The 16,217-nt window shown below is 36.9% G+C and overlaps 1 protein-coding gene across 1 annotated transcript in view; it reads right to left on the bottom strand.

Annotated features, from left to right (window-relative positions):
• R3HCC1L (R3H domain and coiled-coil containing 1 like) overlaps positions 1 to 16,217 on the bottom strand; it is an 83,064-nt gene that overhangs the window by 58,702 nt on the left and 8,145 nt on the right. Inside the window, exon 2 of the mRNA XM_021699621.1 lies at positions 9,485 to 9,591. The gene's annotated coding sequence lies outside the window, so the exon portion shown is untranslated. The remainder of the gene's footprint in view (positions 1 to 9,484; positions 9,592 to 16,217) is intronic.

Here is a 16,217-nt window from a genome sequence, read left to right as displayed (position 1 = left end):
CCACACCATCATCACAAGGATAGACAACTGATACACTTACAGCCACCCTGCACCTCTTTCCTTTCAGTACAGTACTCAATACATTACAAGAGATATTCAACACTCTATTATAAAACAGGCTTTGTGTTGGATGATTTTGCTCAACTACAGGCTAATGTAAATGAGAGCATTTAGATTAGGCCATGCTAAGCTCTGATGTTCAGTAAGGTAGGTATATTAAACATACTTTCAACTTATGATATTTTCAACTTACAATGGGTTTATCAGAACATAACCCCATCGTTAGTCAAGGAGATCTGTACTGACCAAGAGGCTCTTAGACGGCTCAGGGCCCTGGAAAAGCATGGAAGGAGGAAGATGACAGTTAACAGTCAATCACTCAGAGCCTGATTATCCATTTTAGGAGTAATCCAGCTTCTTGCCTCTAGTCTTTTAGCCATTTTTCTATCCATATTTTCTTTTCTTTCCTTCATATTGACACCACTAATATAAAGTAGAGAGAAATAAGAGAAAGAAAATTCAATTTCTGCTACCTAACAACCTAGGTACAAATTTCAATTTAATAGGAAAAAATTTGTACAAAATAAAATCACTGAATTATCCTCAAATTTAATTTAGCCTTATCCCTCAATACTATGACAAACAGGGAATTGCCAAAAGTACCCAGTGTTTTCAATGGAGAAAAAGGTGGTCATCCTGATTCATTAGCATTTACAAAGCATTCTGCCAATATAAGATATAGGTTAAAGGCTACACTGTGGCGGGATTCCAGCAAAATGAAATCAGGTCTTAATTCTATTTCTTCTCCAAGCCAAACAAAAAACTCTCCATCAAAAGGATCTGTTCAACTTGTAAAACAGTATGGAGCAAAAAGAACATTACTGTTTGCTGATCACCCCAAGTTTATCAAATTTTGTATGGGAAGTATGGCTGTGCTCTGGTCTCTACTGAACACATTCTAGGCTTGCACTGACGGGAATGAGACTGCACTTGCTGCCACATCCCGCCAATCCCCAGCGCTGTGCTTTGTGGTCAGACTCAGGCCAGGGCTGCAACTGTTGGTCAGAAAGTGTCTCAGAGTTACGGCTGCCTGTTCCGCTAAATCTCATTTCATCCTACTGATGGATGGATGGACAGATGGCTGCTTGGTGAAAGCAGCGTTATCAGGCAGCTTCTATGGAGCCTCTGAATGATGGATAGCCCTCTTTCTACTTTCTCCAAACCACCATCGATCCAAGCCATACTTCAGCGGTCAGAAGCCCAGTAATATTAAGACACACAATCAGGTTAAGTTACTTGCAGTGTAAACCTCTAGAACAGAAATTCTAACACCTCTGCTTTGCTGTCATGAACTAGGCTGAAAATGTTACAGTTTCATTCTTTCTAGCTGCTATCCCAATGCATTCCAACAGCTCAAAGCCCAAAGGGAACAGCTGGGCTCCATTCCTAGGAGCACTCGGAAAGCTAGCTTGCCTGCCAAATTTTTTACTAGCCAGTTCCGTGAAATGAACTCTGCAGTATTAGTGCACAGATCTGTGAATATGTGTACCCAGTGGAGTGTAAAGCCATCAGAACCATACAAACCATGTAGGGTTTGTCAGTAATAAAAATCACTAGCCTCAAATGTATGGAGCCTTGGGTATACCAAGCAGACCCTGCCTACCAACACCAAGGATGGTGCTTAATTAAAGCCAGGATAATCCCAAAATTCTGTTTCTATCCAGTCTGCCTAGCTGGCTTCTACTCTCTTGTGTACATATCAAATCGTAAGTACTAATCCTTGCTCGTTTTCACAAGCACACTCCTACATCCATTTGCTCTGTCGCCTTCTAGACACTCAGCTTGTCTATTTGGACTCCATGCCCTCTTTGTTCCTTCCACATTATCCAGTGCTCTCAGACAGCAACTCAGACTCATATAACTGGACTCTGTATCAAAGTTATTTTCACTTGTGTAGCTGGAAGAAACGGATTCGGACTCCAGCTTTTTGATATAGATTCCCTTTGTGATACAGATGCCCTCTTTTTTCAAGCTGATTTATCCCCAAATGACTTCCCCTATGAATGCTTCATTATCAGCGATACCCCAAATCAGCTTGGCCTGGTTCTGCCTAGTATGGCCCCTCTTGGTTGACTTGTTGCACCCTGAGCCTATGCTCTAGAGAATTTTTTGTGGGGTTAGAAAAATGTCTCAGTGGAGTGTTGTTCTTCTTGCTCTTATGTAGTTTACTTTAATATTTTAACATTCGTGCCTTAACAACACTTATAGTCCTGTTTCTTGCCCCCCCCAAAAAAGAAATATTATGTACTATTTTTATAAGATACTACTTATTATAATGTATCAAGAATATCACTGCCCTTCACATAAATATTAAAGAATTTTTACAGAATCTTAGAATTACACTACTGAAAGGGATTGCATAGGTCAGAATTCAACATCTTTATTTTCCAAATAAGGAAACTGAGGATCTGAGGTTGTGATGTCCATGGTTAAATAGATATTAAGTGACAAAGAAAGGCTAGAACCTAGGTTTTAATTACAAGTGCTGTGCTCATTCTATTATATTTCTCAGACATTTCACTTTCATCCTTGGGATTTCAAAGACAATGGAGATAATTAGGGTTGAGTATCATTTGTGTGCATGCCTGTGTATTTGGGGGGGAAGAAGGTGACCAAAAATAACTGAATTTGGTCACCCATACTATGCCTCCCATCAAAGTTGCCCATGGGTCATCTGAGAGCCACTCACTATCTTGGAGAACAAAATTTAATGAATCCCTAACAACTAGAAACCTCTACTTTTCTCCCTTCTTACATATTTCTCACAGTCCTATCTAGAAGGTTGAAAATAACAAAAGCAGAAATATATTTAATCCAAGTAGAATCAGAAAAGCAAGAAGCTCCCTAACTTATTTAAACCAAATGGATATAAAAGCAACGTGACCTCCTCATTTCCAAGGACGCTGGCTACCTTCTTGTTAAAACATAGCACAAGCTGACTGATGGACTTCAAACTCTGGTGGCCAAAATGTGTCACTGCTGCATTTCCCAACTGCCAAGCTCCCTCCATATCTATCTTAAAAGCTTCCAGATGAAAAAGACCTTTGAAAACCAAGTGGTCTCACCTCCTCATTTTAAAGATGAAGAAAGTGGTCGAGGAATTCATCTAAGAGTAGGAACTGAGATCAGAACCCGCGTCTCATATCAACTAAAACTACTAGTTTTATCCTCATCATAGTTGCCCTACCCAGTTTTTCACCCCGTCTGTGCTCCAGAAATACTAGCTGAACAAAAGTTAATCAGGAAGTTAATTATGCTGCAAAAATAATCACATATGCAGATCAAAACCAAATATATTACCCACACTAATGCTCATCTCCATTAGTATAAATGATCAGGAAGACTTTTCCATCCCATTCCCACAAAAAAGTGCCTCATACACTAGACAGGAACTCTACTATGACTATTCTTAACACCAGACAAAACATTTCTCCTAAGAATTTTTAAAAAGGCACTTCCTCAGAAAAAACAGCTTGTGTTAAGTGAGTAATAAGAAATGACAATACTCTGAACTCTTATTTTATTTCTGTAAACTCCCTAAGTTCACAGAAAGGCTGTTTTATTTGCATTAACCAAATACATTTTAAAATAATTTTTTATATTTATTTGCAAGGCTATCTTATTAAGTCAACATAACAATCCTTTCATGAAAAAAAGTCTTTTTACAGAGTTTCTATTTGGTTAAGATCTATTAAGCCATGTCTAAGAGAACAATGACATATTTTTCAAAATCTGCTGCTGTGAACTATATCTAATTATGTTTTCTGTTTCATTAAGGCTTAGGCCCTACAAGCAAACTGAAGAAGTGGTAGAGTAGTACCAAGAATAGTAGCAGAGGAAGAAAAAGAGGAAAAAATAACCAACTACCATTTAATGAGTATTTACCATGTGACAGGGACTACGCTAAATGTTTTATATATATGTATAATTAATATATATATATTATATATATATATATAATTGCAAAGGGGGTGGAATCCCTATGTTAGAGATAACAGTCACAACTCTGTCTCTCTCTCCTCCCTCCCTGTAGCTATGCTATCAAGTGTGAAGGCCAAATGTGGCTGGTAAGAATCTGAAAAACCAAAAGAAGCAAGTTTCACTTCAAAGCAGGCAAAGAAAACATTAGAAAATTAACAAATATAGCTTCTCTTATATGCAGATTGAAGGTTTACTAATTAGTGATTCAAGAAAAACAAATATATATATATATAAATACATATGTAAAAGATCTCATTTGATTCCAACTATAATACTATGAGGTGCTTATTATTATCCCAGTTATACAAATGAGAAACCCGAAGCTTAAGTAATTCAAGATCACACAGTTCTGAGCACCAGTTAGGATTTCAAAGTCCCTGCATTTAACTGCTACAATACACTGTGTGATATTCAGCAGGATGGTCTCTTACAATAATGTATTAATTTCATAAATATTCACAATTTGCTTCTGTATAAATACAAAAACAACCAAACAGAGTTCAAAGACCGCTGCAGTAAAACAAGAAAACCGAGGTTAAGAATGAAAGAACTTGAATGCTTTCATGGCATGCCTATTTCCAATAACCTTCCAGCCTTAAAAGTGCTGACAATAATAATTCACTATTGTCTCTGAAACTTCCTCATTCACCTTGCCTCACCCTCAAAGCCATATGGTGAAGAATCTCACCAGGTGTCAGGAGAGGAACTCCCTCTCTTCTATTCCCCACAAGAATAATCTCTGTACTTCTTCCTCCCAACTCCCCCAACCATTTGAAAACATTGTCCTTCTCTACATACTTCCCTTTCTCCAGAAGCACATGTGAATGTGGGAACAGCAACCAGTGAGACTGGTAACACAATTCTTAGACTGAAAGAAGCTTCAAGGCAGAATGTAGAGTGCACTTTCAAACCTGAGTCTAAAAATAGAAGAAACTTGTACATCAAATACCTACTGAAGACAGTATTTTCAGATATAATCTTAAACAGGATATAATAGCTACAGTATTTTATTATTAGTCTGTGTTGGAGATTTATAGCCTTTGCCTCTCTACATGCAGTTGCTTAAGAATACAGCTTGCATAACTGGAAGAAATATTTCATGAAAAATCTGATTTTCAAGACAATGAAACTATATATACGATACATGATTCCAATAGGATCGTAGGGGCACCAAAACACATAAACAAACCATGGCACGAAAAGGCTTTTCTCACAATGAAACACAATTCATGTCCTCAAGTTATTTTACACTCCAGTGACTATGGAGTCGCCATGCATCGGCACCAACTGATTTCACGCTTTATAGGCTGGGAAAAAGTCTGAAGCTTAGTCTCTTTCACACTTCACTGACATGGTAACCCCATAGTTCACCAACTTAACTGTTCGAAGTTTAATGTTAGAGCACCTTTTATTGACCACCTCAAAAGGCAGTCAGACCAAAACTTTAATATAACTGAACAACAGCAATATAACATGTAATAGAAAGGTGGAGAGAAAATTCTGCTTCCTACTCTGCATATATACCTGGGAAAAAGAGAAAGGAAAAACTCCCTCCTAAAACTTCTTTCCCTTACTAGACATCTGGAGGTTGGTCTGTATTTCTAGACTTATCAGAAATTAGTTCCTCTCCTGGGTCTATCCTGGGTTTCACTCACTGATATCCTATAGTTGACAAGACAGTTGAAATGGACAAGACTTTAGGACTGCACCTCAAACCTGACATGTGTTAAACTTGATCTTTCTTTCCCTTTAGGAATCACAAACTAAATCTAATAAACCACACAGTAAATTTTGAAAGTAGATGCCACTAGGCTTAATCTATGCTGTTATATATATTACCTCATTTGATCCCAACTACAAACTAAGAGGTAGCTATGATTATCTCAATTTTACAGATGAGAAATTTGAAACTTAAGTTACTTAAAATCACACAGCTTCCAAGTATTGTTTAGGATTCCAAAGTCCCTGCACTTAAGTAGTGTAGCAGACTAGAATATATGCCTTCTAAAAATTGGAGTAGTGGCACCTGGGTGGCTAAATCAAACGGCCGGTTTTGGCTCAAGTCATATCTCGGGATCCTGGGTTTGAGCCCCATGTAGGGCTCCCCGCTCAGCAGGGAGTCTGCTTGTCTCCCTCTGTCCTTCCCCTGCTCGTGGGCACTCCTCCGTCTCTAAAATAAATCAATCCAAAAAAAAAAAAAAAAATTGGGGTAAAACAACAGATAGCAGAGAAGAGCTTTAAAAACAAAACAAAACAAGTGCAACAGCAATAAGAGAATTGCAAAGGGGGTGGAATTCCTGTGTTAGAGATGACAGTCACAACTCTCTCTCCTCCCTCCATGTAGCTATGCTACCAAGTGTAAAGGCCAAATGTGGCTGGTTAAGAATCTGAAAAACCAAAAGAAGCAAGTTTCACTTCAAAGCAGGCAAAGAAAACATTAGAAAATTAACAAATAAGAGCTTCTCTTACATGCAGATTGAAGGTTTACTAATTAGAGATTCAAGAAAAACAAATACTGTAATTACCTTAGAATATAATATCTTAAGAGCAATGCTCCTTTAAAAAATCAGGAAGCCCGTACTGAGCACTACAGAAGACTTTCCAAGAAGTACAGTGTACTGAACAAACGTAACTCAGGTACTTAAACTGCATTTTAATCTATTATTCTTATGATACAAAAAGAAAGATATATGTTAAAGACTGGAAAAGCTAACAATAGGTAATGGCATTTTCTCCAAGTCAAAACAAATATTTACTAAGTGCAGATACTGTACTGAGATCTATGCTGGGACAATGGAAGACTGTAAAGTAAGACTACAATAATATAACATGGTTTGAACCACATGAATAATGTAACCTCCCCTTTAAGTTGTCCCCACCTAATTGGGAAGATAAAAAAATTTTTTCAAAAAATTTTGGGACACCTGGGTGGCTCAGTCGGTTGAGCATCAGCCTTTGGCTCAGGTCATGATCCCAGGGTCCTAAGATCGAGTCTCGTGCATTGGGCTCCTTGCTCAGCAGGGAGCCTGCTTCTCCCTCTGCCTGCCGCTCCCCCTGCTTGTGCTCACTTGCATGCTTTCTCTCTCTCTCTGACAAATAAATAAATAAATAAAATCTAAAAAAAAAATTTTAAGGTAACATATGATAGCCAAATAAAGAGAAAAGCAGTAAATGATAAAAACATAAAAAGTGAAATATCACTAAGGGCCTGGAATGGTTGACGATGTCATAAAGTAAGTGGGATTGGAGTGAGGCCTTTATAAGCTGGTTTAGGGAATGAGAATCAGAGGGAGACATTCCCTGGAGAAGGAATAGTGTGAACAATATGAAGAGGCAGTAAGTCAAAGAATGTTATTTTGAAGACAGTTAAAGAAACTAGTCTAGCTAGAGCCAAAGCTTGAACCATATTGAACCATAACTTGCCCCACATTAAATTCTATTCCACAATCCAGAAATACTCAGAAACCCATGCCTTGATGTCTGATGAAGACTGCTCTAGCTGGCTGAGTGTTTCTAAACCACCACCAGTTGGAGGTAAATGTATAAAAAATCTAATATATAAATAAATGACAGGATATCCATTTGTCTGAGATAAAGGCCCAGTCATTCCAGATCTAGATATGGTAACTGGCCTTACTACCATTACAATAATTCCTGGAAAAGATAAGTCCCATCCCTATCACCCTGATCTTTATAGTCCCATTTCCTGGCATGAAGTGGTATTTCTAGTGTCTTCAAAATTTTTAAATCTATCCAATCCATACTCTCATCAATAGAACATTTAGCCTTACAGTTTGGTGACAGAATGAAACAATGACACCTTGAAAGGAAAAGTGAAATACCCGATTTTTCTACTCCACCAAAAGCCCTCCCCACTCTCTGGCTGTTCACTTCACAGTCGTTTTAGCAGAGCTAACAATAGCTTCCATTCAAACTGCCCACAGAACCCGAGTTGCTCTGCTCTTCTCTCATTTGTTCCCCTCCCCACCTCCTCTATAACTTACACACAACCATCTCACTCTGCTGGCGGTCTTCCCCAACTGCTGCCCAACCATTCACAGGCCGTCACAGATTGTCAGCACTGCGTTCAGGGACTTGGGAAGTACTCTTGTGGGACAACGCAGTGTGTTAGTACAGCATTTTCCCGGACACAATGTCACTCTTTATAGCAGTTGCAAATTAGTTTCTTCTTAAAAAAAATAATACTCCTAATAAGACAGGTACAAGGAGATTTTAAATAACCAAGATTAAAACTCACTTTGGTATGCTCTCAGATCGGGGCCGTTCCAGACTCACGCACAATGAAATCCAATGCCTCTACTCACACAAGCCAGACACACGCTCTAAGAACATTAGAAGTCAGTTTTCTGATGCTAACAAAAGCAAAGAGATTACCAAAAAAGATATGAAAAGAGAATCTTCTTCCCCTTTTTTTTTCCATAGCTTTGGCTCCTCATCCTTAGATTCTATTTGAGAATACGTTTCAGCTCAGCTCTCAATGTCAATATTTACTTTTCATTATATATTGCTATGTAAAACCATTTAATAGAAAGTTCTTTAAGTCACCAGTATCATTTCATTAGTTTCCAATTTTTTGCCATATGCTTCAGCAGCACCCAAGTATGATCTTCTGACATTTGCTATGACTAACCCTCTTGATACCACTGAAGTCTTCACCCTACATATCAGCTTCCCAGTTATCACTGGTGACACATAAGAATCAGAACCTGGAATAGACTGAAAAGATCATTAAGAGGATGAGGGTAAGAAGAACCTCTTACAAAACAGTGATAATATCAACTTATATCTTCCTGGAAAAAAACTTAATTAAAAAAAAACACCTACAGAGTAATATTAAACAACTAAAATCAGTTTCACTATATACCTCATTATTTTTCATTTCTAATTCCTTTGATAGCATTATTCATTCTGCTTCATTATGCCTTACTGAAGATATAATTGACCATCTACTCTTCCTGAATCAGTTCTTCAAACCTCTACAATAACACAGCTTCTTTACTGCTCCCTGTATGAGAGAGCGCCAAATCCTAACCACTAGACCACCAGGGATGGCTGAACTGCTCCCTGTATGAACGAGACAGAAGTTCTAGAGCTTGACAGGAAGGACGTCAATTCTCAGTTCCTAGGTGGAGAGAGACTAAAAAGAGCAAAACTAGTATTCAAGTTCTGAGAACTAATGCTAATATTTAACCAGCCCCTTATCTCTTTACCACAAACACCAAAATTAAGAACAGTGAACAGAAGAAAATCTTTAAGACACCGTTAGTCCTTCAGGTAATTGCCACGCTCAAACTTGTTTTTTACATGAGAGTTACAAATAAAATGACACTAAAGAAACAAAATATAAGCAAGCAAGCAAATATTTAGAGTAAATAAACAATATTTCTATAATATACGCAGAAGTCGTAATTAAATGACTTACCAAATAAATGACATTTATTTTCTGAATAAAACTTTAGAACACACAGATAAGATTGTGTCTGAAGGCAAACGACACAAAGCTTTCCTTCTGATAAACAGCAGCCTCACCTGGAAAATAATAATAATAATAAAAGTTACTTTTATAAAAATATGTAATTATCAGTTCTTTGACACTAGTGTATGCAGTTAACTTTCATTATCTCATTTTTTGAATACTAAAAGCTTAACACAGTCGTTTACCTACCATAGAATGTGTAATGGAAATAAATACAAATAACAAAAATATTTCTTGGAAGCTCATGACCCAAACAGAATAAAAATGTCATCTTTTCTCACTCTCAGTCCTATGAGAACTAATCTGAGGGGGCAGAAGTGCCTACTCACTGCCATTAAAAAAAGAGAGAGAAAAAACAAAACAATACAAATGATAAAAAACACAAAAAGAGCAACTTCTAGTCATCATTATAGTTCTAACTAACAGGATGGCACATGGTGGATGCTCAATAAGAATATACTGAATGGATGGTTGGATGGATAAAAAATAAACTAGCTAAGAAAAAATAAATCACATCAGTGAGCAGAGAAACGCAAAATAAATGTACCTTTTTTGTCTGTCAAACTGACAAAGATTAAAAAAAAGAGCAATAAGGTCCTGTTTTGGTAAATGGAGACTGAATAGAGTTCACACATTGTTAGTGGAGGCACACATTTTATTAACGTATAAAGCATTTGAACAAATTTCAGATATTGAACTTCTACCAGAAGACTTATGCCAGAACTCTTTATAATAGTGAGAAATTATAAACTTTAATGTGCACCCATATGGGCAAGGTTAAATAGATTATGGTACATCTCAACTATAGAAAAATAGACAGTCATTAGAAAGAATAATGTAGCTCTATAAATTTTGATATAAAGACCTACATTTTTTAAAAATGGAAAATTTAACAAGAAGTGTATAAAACCAATATAAAAATTTTGAAACATTCCTGACACACAAGTAGATTTAACAAATGGACTCAACACAATTCAACATCATAAAGATGTCAGTTCTCCCTCAAGTAATTTATGAATTTAACATAATCCCAATAAAAATCTCGTTTGAGCAAACTTTCTTATGGAGATAGACAGCTGATTACGAAAGTTCAACAAAATAAAGATGTAAGAATAACCAATATTGCGAACAGCATAAAAGAATAGTTAACATCCTCACAATACAGTAGTACTACACAACTGTCAGAGGGAAGAAAAGACAGAGAGAGGGAGGGTGAATCTATAAATTGATATGGAATGGATTCCAAAATACATTGTGTTAATTGAGAAAACCAAAGTACAAAAGAGTTATCTATAATATGCACCTTTTGTGTAAAAAAGAAGAGGAACTAAGAAAATAAACATATATCTCATCATTCCTGGGGGAAAAACACACAGTGAGGATAATTCAGAGAATGATGAAACTGGTTATCTATAGAGGGTGGGTGGAAACAGGTGGTAAGGAAAAAGAAAAGGGTGACACACTGCTCTGAGTATGTATTTTTTGTACAATTCTGACTTTTGGAACCATGTTAATGTTTCACATACTCAAAAATAAGGAAGATCAATTAGGACAAGGAGAAAAACTGAGAATAGAAATAGAACTGAACTAACTGTATTTCAAATGACTAACATAACCATGGGAGGGAGGGAAGAATGCTGGAGAGAGAAAACTAATCCAAGTAACTTTTAAACATGGTTTTTAGATATGCACTGTCCAATAGAAACATATGGGAGCCACATATGTAATTTAGTATTTTCCAGTAGCCACATTAAAACAGGTGGAATTAATTTTAATATATCTTATCTAATATATCTAAAATATTTTAATATATAATCAACATAAAGATACTATTAAAATACTAATGAGATATTTGACATTCCTTATTTCATACTAAGTTTTCAAAATCCAATGTATATTTTACACTTCGGACACAATTCATGTGTTGTAGCTACCCTATTTGACAGTGGAGATTTAGACTACATACCCTTAGGCTAAAGGAAAACCTATCAAGAAATATTGAACCTCCTTAGTAGGTATCTTTTAAATAGTGGTATGAGTAAGCAATTCTTAAACTATTTTCTGATATTCTAGGATTGAGCCAGTAAGTAAAAATATGAGTAACAGGGTTAGATTTCTCACTGTTGGAAGAGGAAGTTATAAGTACAGAATAAAGGAAGGACAGAATAAACCCTGTAGTACTGGCTGGGATCAGAGGTTATCAGTATAAACTCAGTGCTTTCAGTAGACAGATGAAGATGTACGAGTGTGCGTGGACACACACACATATACCACATACATCTATTTCCTAGATGCCTGCCAAAAGGTCCTGGAGCAATAATACCCAGTAGTAACGAGGGCATCTGGAGTCCCAATCATGGCTTTTGAAACCATTCTCTACTAAAAGGAACCAGAGCTCCTTGAAGAAATAGCTCATTCCAGGGCTCAGGCTGGGAAAGTACAAGATGAGCCTAAACATTTTATTGTGGTAAAAAGTAAGGCAGTACTCAAAGAATGAGAAGGGCAAGCCAAAAGAATGACAGGAATTAGCTTGAAGGGGCTCCCACTGGCCAAATCAGGGACAGCCACAAAACAAATAATTATGAAATAAAGTATTATTATAAATAAGTGTAGAAAAAAATGGCAGAATTAGAAACTCACCATTCAGGAACCATCATGAAAATGATTCAGGCAGAAATCACTAAATACTAAAATTGGTGAGTAAAAGCTCAAGAAGTAACAAGACATTCATAAGGTCCCAAACTGTTTTTCTCAAAGATACTTCAGAATTACAAACAAAATGTAGGTGGCTCTGTCAGTTGAGTGTCCAACTCTTGGGTCATGAGATCAAGCCCCCTCCCTCCCTCTTTGGGCTCTACAATGGGCGTGAAACCTGCTTGAGATTCTCTCTCTCCCTCTGCTCCTCACCCCCCACCCCTGCTCACACGTGTGCACAAATGAGCTTTCTCGCTCTTTAAAAAAAAAAAAAAAAAGTGAATGTACTTAACCCCACTAAACCATACACATAAAAATAGCTAAACTGGTAAATTTTATGTTATGTATATTTTACCACCAAAAAAATTACAAAAGGAAAAATCGTAACCACACTGGAACCTGGCAGACACTACCTTTTAAAAAACTTAAAAAAAAAAAAAACAGGTGTTTTTTTTTTAAAGGTATAAAACAAGGATGGATTTTTAATGAAGTGATCCAAGATCACATTACCAGTAATTCATCCTACGCCTCCTGACATGATGCACTGAGAAGTATAACATTACTTCTATGGTACTCCTGCCAAAAATAGATAACCTAAATCCAATCATGAGAAAACATCAGATAAACCCAAATTAGAGGCATTCTACAAAATAACTGTCCTGCACTCTTCAAAAATGCCAATGTCATGAAAAAAACACAGACTGAGGAAATGCTCCAGATTAAAGGAAAGTAAAGAGATATGACCACTGGAATGCAGAATTTTCTTTTGCTATAAAAGCACATTATTGGGACAAGGGTTGAAATCTGAACAAGTCTATAGATTAGATAATAACATTAAATCTGTTTATTTCCTGATTTTGACAACTGTACCGCAGTTACATAAAAAAAAAAAAAAAACCTTATTTTTAGAAAATGCATTCTGAAGTATTTAGGTATACAGGGAAACAGGCCTGCACCTAACTCAAATAGTTCAAGAAATGCATATACAGGGGCACCTGGGTGGCTCAGTCGTTAAGCATCTGCCTTTGGCCCAGGTCATGGTCCCAGGGTCCTGGGATCGAGCCCCACGTCGGGCTCCCTGCTCAGCGGGAAGCCTGCTTCTCTCTCCCCCTCTCCCCCTGCTTGTATTCCCTCTCTCTCTGTCAAATAAATAAAAAATCTTAAAAAAAAAAAAAAAGAAATGCATATACAAAGAGTGTATATATATGTGTATATGTGTGTATATATATATATATAGAGAGAGAGAGAGGGAGAGAAAAGGAAGGAGGAGGAGGAGACAAAGGAGAAATGGAAGGAGGCAGAGAAAAGGGAAATGTATAGAAGTGTTAACGTTTGAGGTATCTGGGTAAATTTTTTGTATTCTTGTAACTTTCCTGCAGTCTGAAATAACGTCAACATAAATTAAACAGAAAAAAAGATGTTATCACAGTACCTGGCACATAATCTGTAATCAAATAAATGGCAGCTGTTAGAAGTTGTTAATATTATCTTTAGATTCTGCACAAAACAATCCTCTTAAAAGATATATACATTTACAGTGGGAAAAAATGGGAGGGAGAAGCAAAATAATACACGTTTCATTTAAACGTACTTGCACAAATACATAAGTAAATGCACAGAAAAGACTAGAAAATACACTGAGGAATCAAAGTGATTCTTATTTTCTTCCTCATACTTATCAGTATTTACTAGCTTTCTTATAATGAAAATGAATCATTTTTATGTCTTTTACCAAAAATTATCTGTAGAAATTAAAGGGATAGCCTGCAGTCAAGGGAGGCATGACATTCTTCCTTTACTATAACATTACCCTCTCTGCAGACCCATATTCAGTTATTGTTTTTGAGCACCATATACTGTTACTTGCCTTTCATGTATTAAAATTATAATTATCATGTAGTATCATTTCACATAAAAATATTGCAGTCAGTCTTATCAAATCCTTTCAGTCCTGTGGGTTAAGAGAGCGGAATGGACATACGCATATAAATTTGCTTCTTTACAAAATCCTATTAACATAAAAGTTTGTTTGGTTTTTTTTTAACATACAAATCAACAAAGATGGAAAGAGGAGAAAAGAGTAAGTAACACAACTCTGGAAGTTGGAACATATACAGGTATTTACAGCAGGTCCTGGAGAGCCAAATCTCAATCCAGCAGTAGAGAAAGCTGAGACCCAACCCAATTTACAGCCAGCACCACCTCTGGAATTGGAAGTGAAATGGAGACTGTTTGAGGAGAAGTTAGATCCTTAGATCCCCTTCTCCCCCTTGAAAGAAAACTTGAGGTTATCTCTGCAGAATGTAAAAAGGATGATCTCTAGGCTGACTACAAAAATGCAGAGGTCTTTCAAACAGGGTGATTAAGGGAGCATGTTAATAGCTAAGATCTATGTTCCCCACCCCATCCCCACATACCAGCTCCCCAAAAAATGCAAATTGTAGATTACAAGGACCTCCAAGTACCTACAAATACCCAGCACTACATAAAAATAGACAAAGACCCCACACCAAGGCACATCACTGTTTAATTTCGTACTGGGTGCAAAGCAGAGACTCTTCACAAGTTTCCAAAGCGTAGGTCCAAACAAAAGAAGAGGATTTGCGTTTGCTGAGGACTTCTCAAGAGCAATAGAGGACAAGGAGAAAAAACTATGCATTCAAAATTCCGAAGAAAAACATTTCCAATCTAAAATTTTACACTCATCCAAACTATATTCATCAAATGTGAGGACAGGAAAAAAAAAAAAAAAAGACACTTTGACATGGAAAGGCTCAAAAAATTACCTCCCACGTATACACTTTCTTAGAAAATTACCGGAGGACTGAAAATTTAAAATTCGAACAAATTCAAGAAAAGACGGACTGTCTGTAGCCATGGTAAATTGCCAGGAGTACCAGTTTTAAATCCATTCAATTGATAAGGACAACTTAACACAACAGGCACTCTTTTACAAGCCAAACAATCAGGGACAGATTCACTCCAATAAATACACTCCCAAGTGCCAACCAATGAACAACGTCACCCAAGTAACCATGCTTCTATAGATGATGTTAACCCACTTCCACCTCTTAAAATCCTCCAATCCCTTAACTCCACCCTCCCCAAAACCACTATGTAAGATTAACAATCCTCTTTGTTCAAGGAGATTGTGCCTGATGAGATATTCTAGATAGGGTGTGATGGTCTCATCATCCTTTGACACCAAATGAAGAAACAAACCAAAACAAAGAAAGGCATGGGGTCTGGAAAACAAGATATCCAACACAAGAGAAAAGTGAAGGAATATCAGTGAGTGGACATTCCAGGATTCCAGGATGCAAACTGCACCAAAAGTAGAAGGCAACCGGTTCAGACTGAAGCTATGTGACAGAGTCAGGCATGTTGAAGGTTTGTCATCCCCATGTTCTCTGCCACAGTATCATCTTTTTCATCCAACACAACTACTAGAGGATGTGCTCTACCTAAGCAAGAGGGTAAGTGAAGAATAAGGAAGATAAGAGTTATAATACTAGGAATCAAACTGAAAAGGAGAGAAAAGTCTAAAGATAACAAAGGGAAATCTTCCCAGGAAAAGAGCTGTGAAGTAGGCCCAGATAGTTAGGCCCAGATAGGAGGACAATGAAGGTCTCCAGAAGAGAAGTTGCCAAAAAAATTTTTTTAAAGGAAAGAAAATTGGAACTGACAGATTACTGTGACTGACCTTGTGGAAAACTGCACTGAGAGGCTACTATTTCAGACACTATCAGCAAGTAAAATTTGCACAGGCATAATAATGTAAACACAACATTAACTATCTCATTTAACCGAATATTATAACTAAATTAGGAAGCTAGAAGAGAACAGTAGTGGTGATGGTGGTTTAAGAACAGTACAGCTTTCTCTACCATAACAGAGACTCAATATATAATGAAAAAGGACAGCACTGCACATATATTATTTTGAAACATGGAGATGCATAAATGCCAGAAGAAATAGCTTAAGG

This window comes from Neomonachus schauinslandi, chromosome 6 (assembly GCF_002201575.2).
Source record: "Neomonachus schauinslandi chromosome 6, ASM220157v2, whole genome shotgun sequence".
Lineage (NCBI taxonomy): Eukaryota > Metazoa > Chordata > Mammalia > Carnivora > Phocidae > Neomonachus > Neomonachus schauinslandi.
Note: the sequence above shows the minus strand (reverse complement) of the source record. Positions and strands in the feature narration are given on the sequence as shown.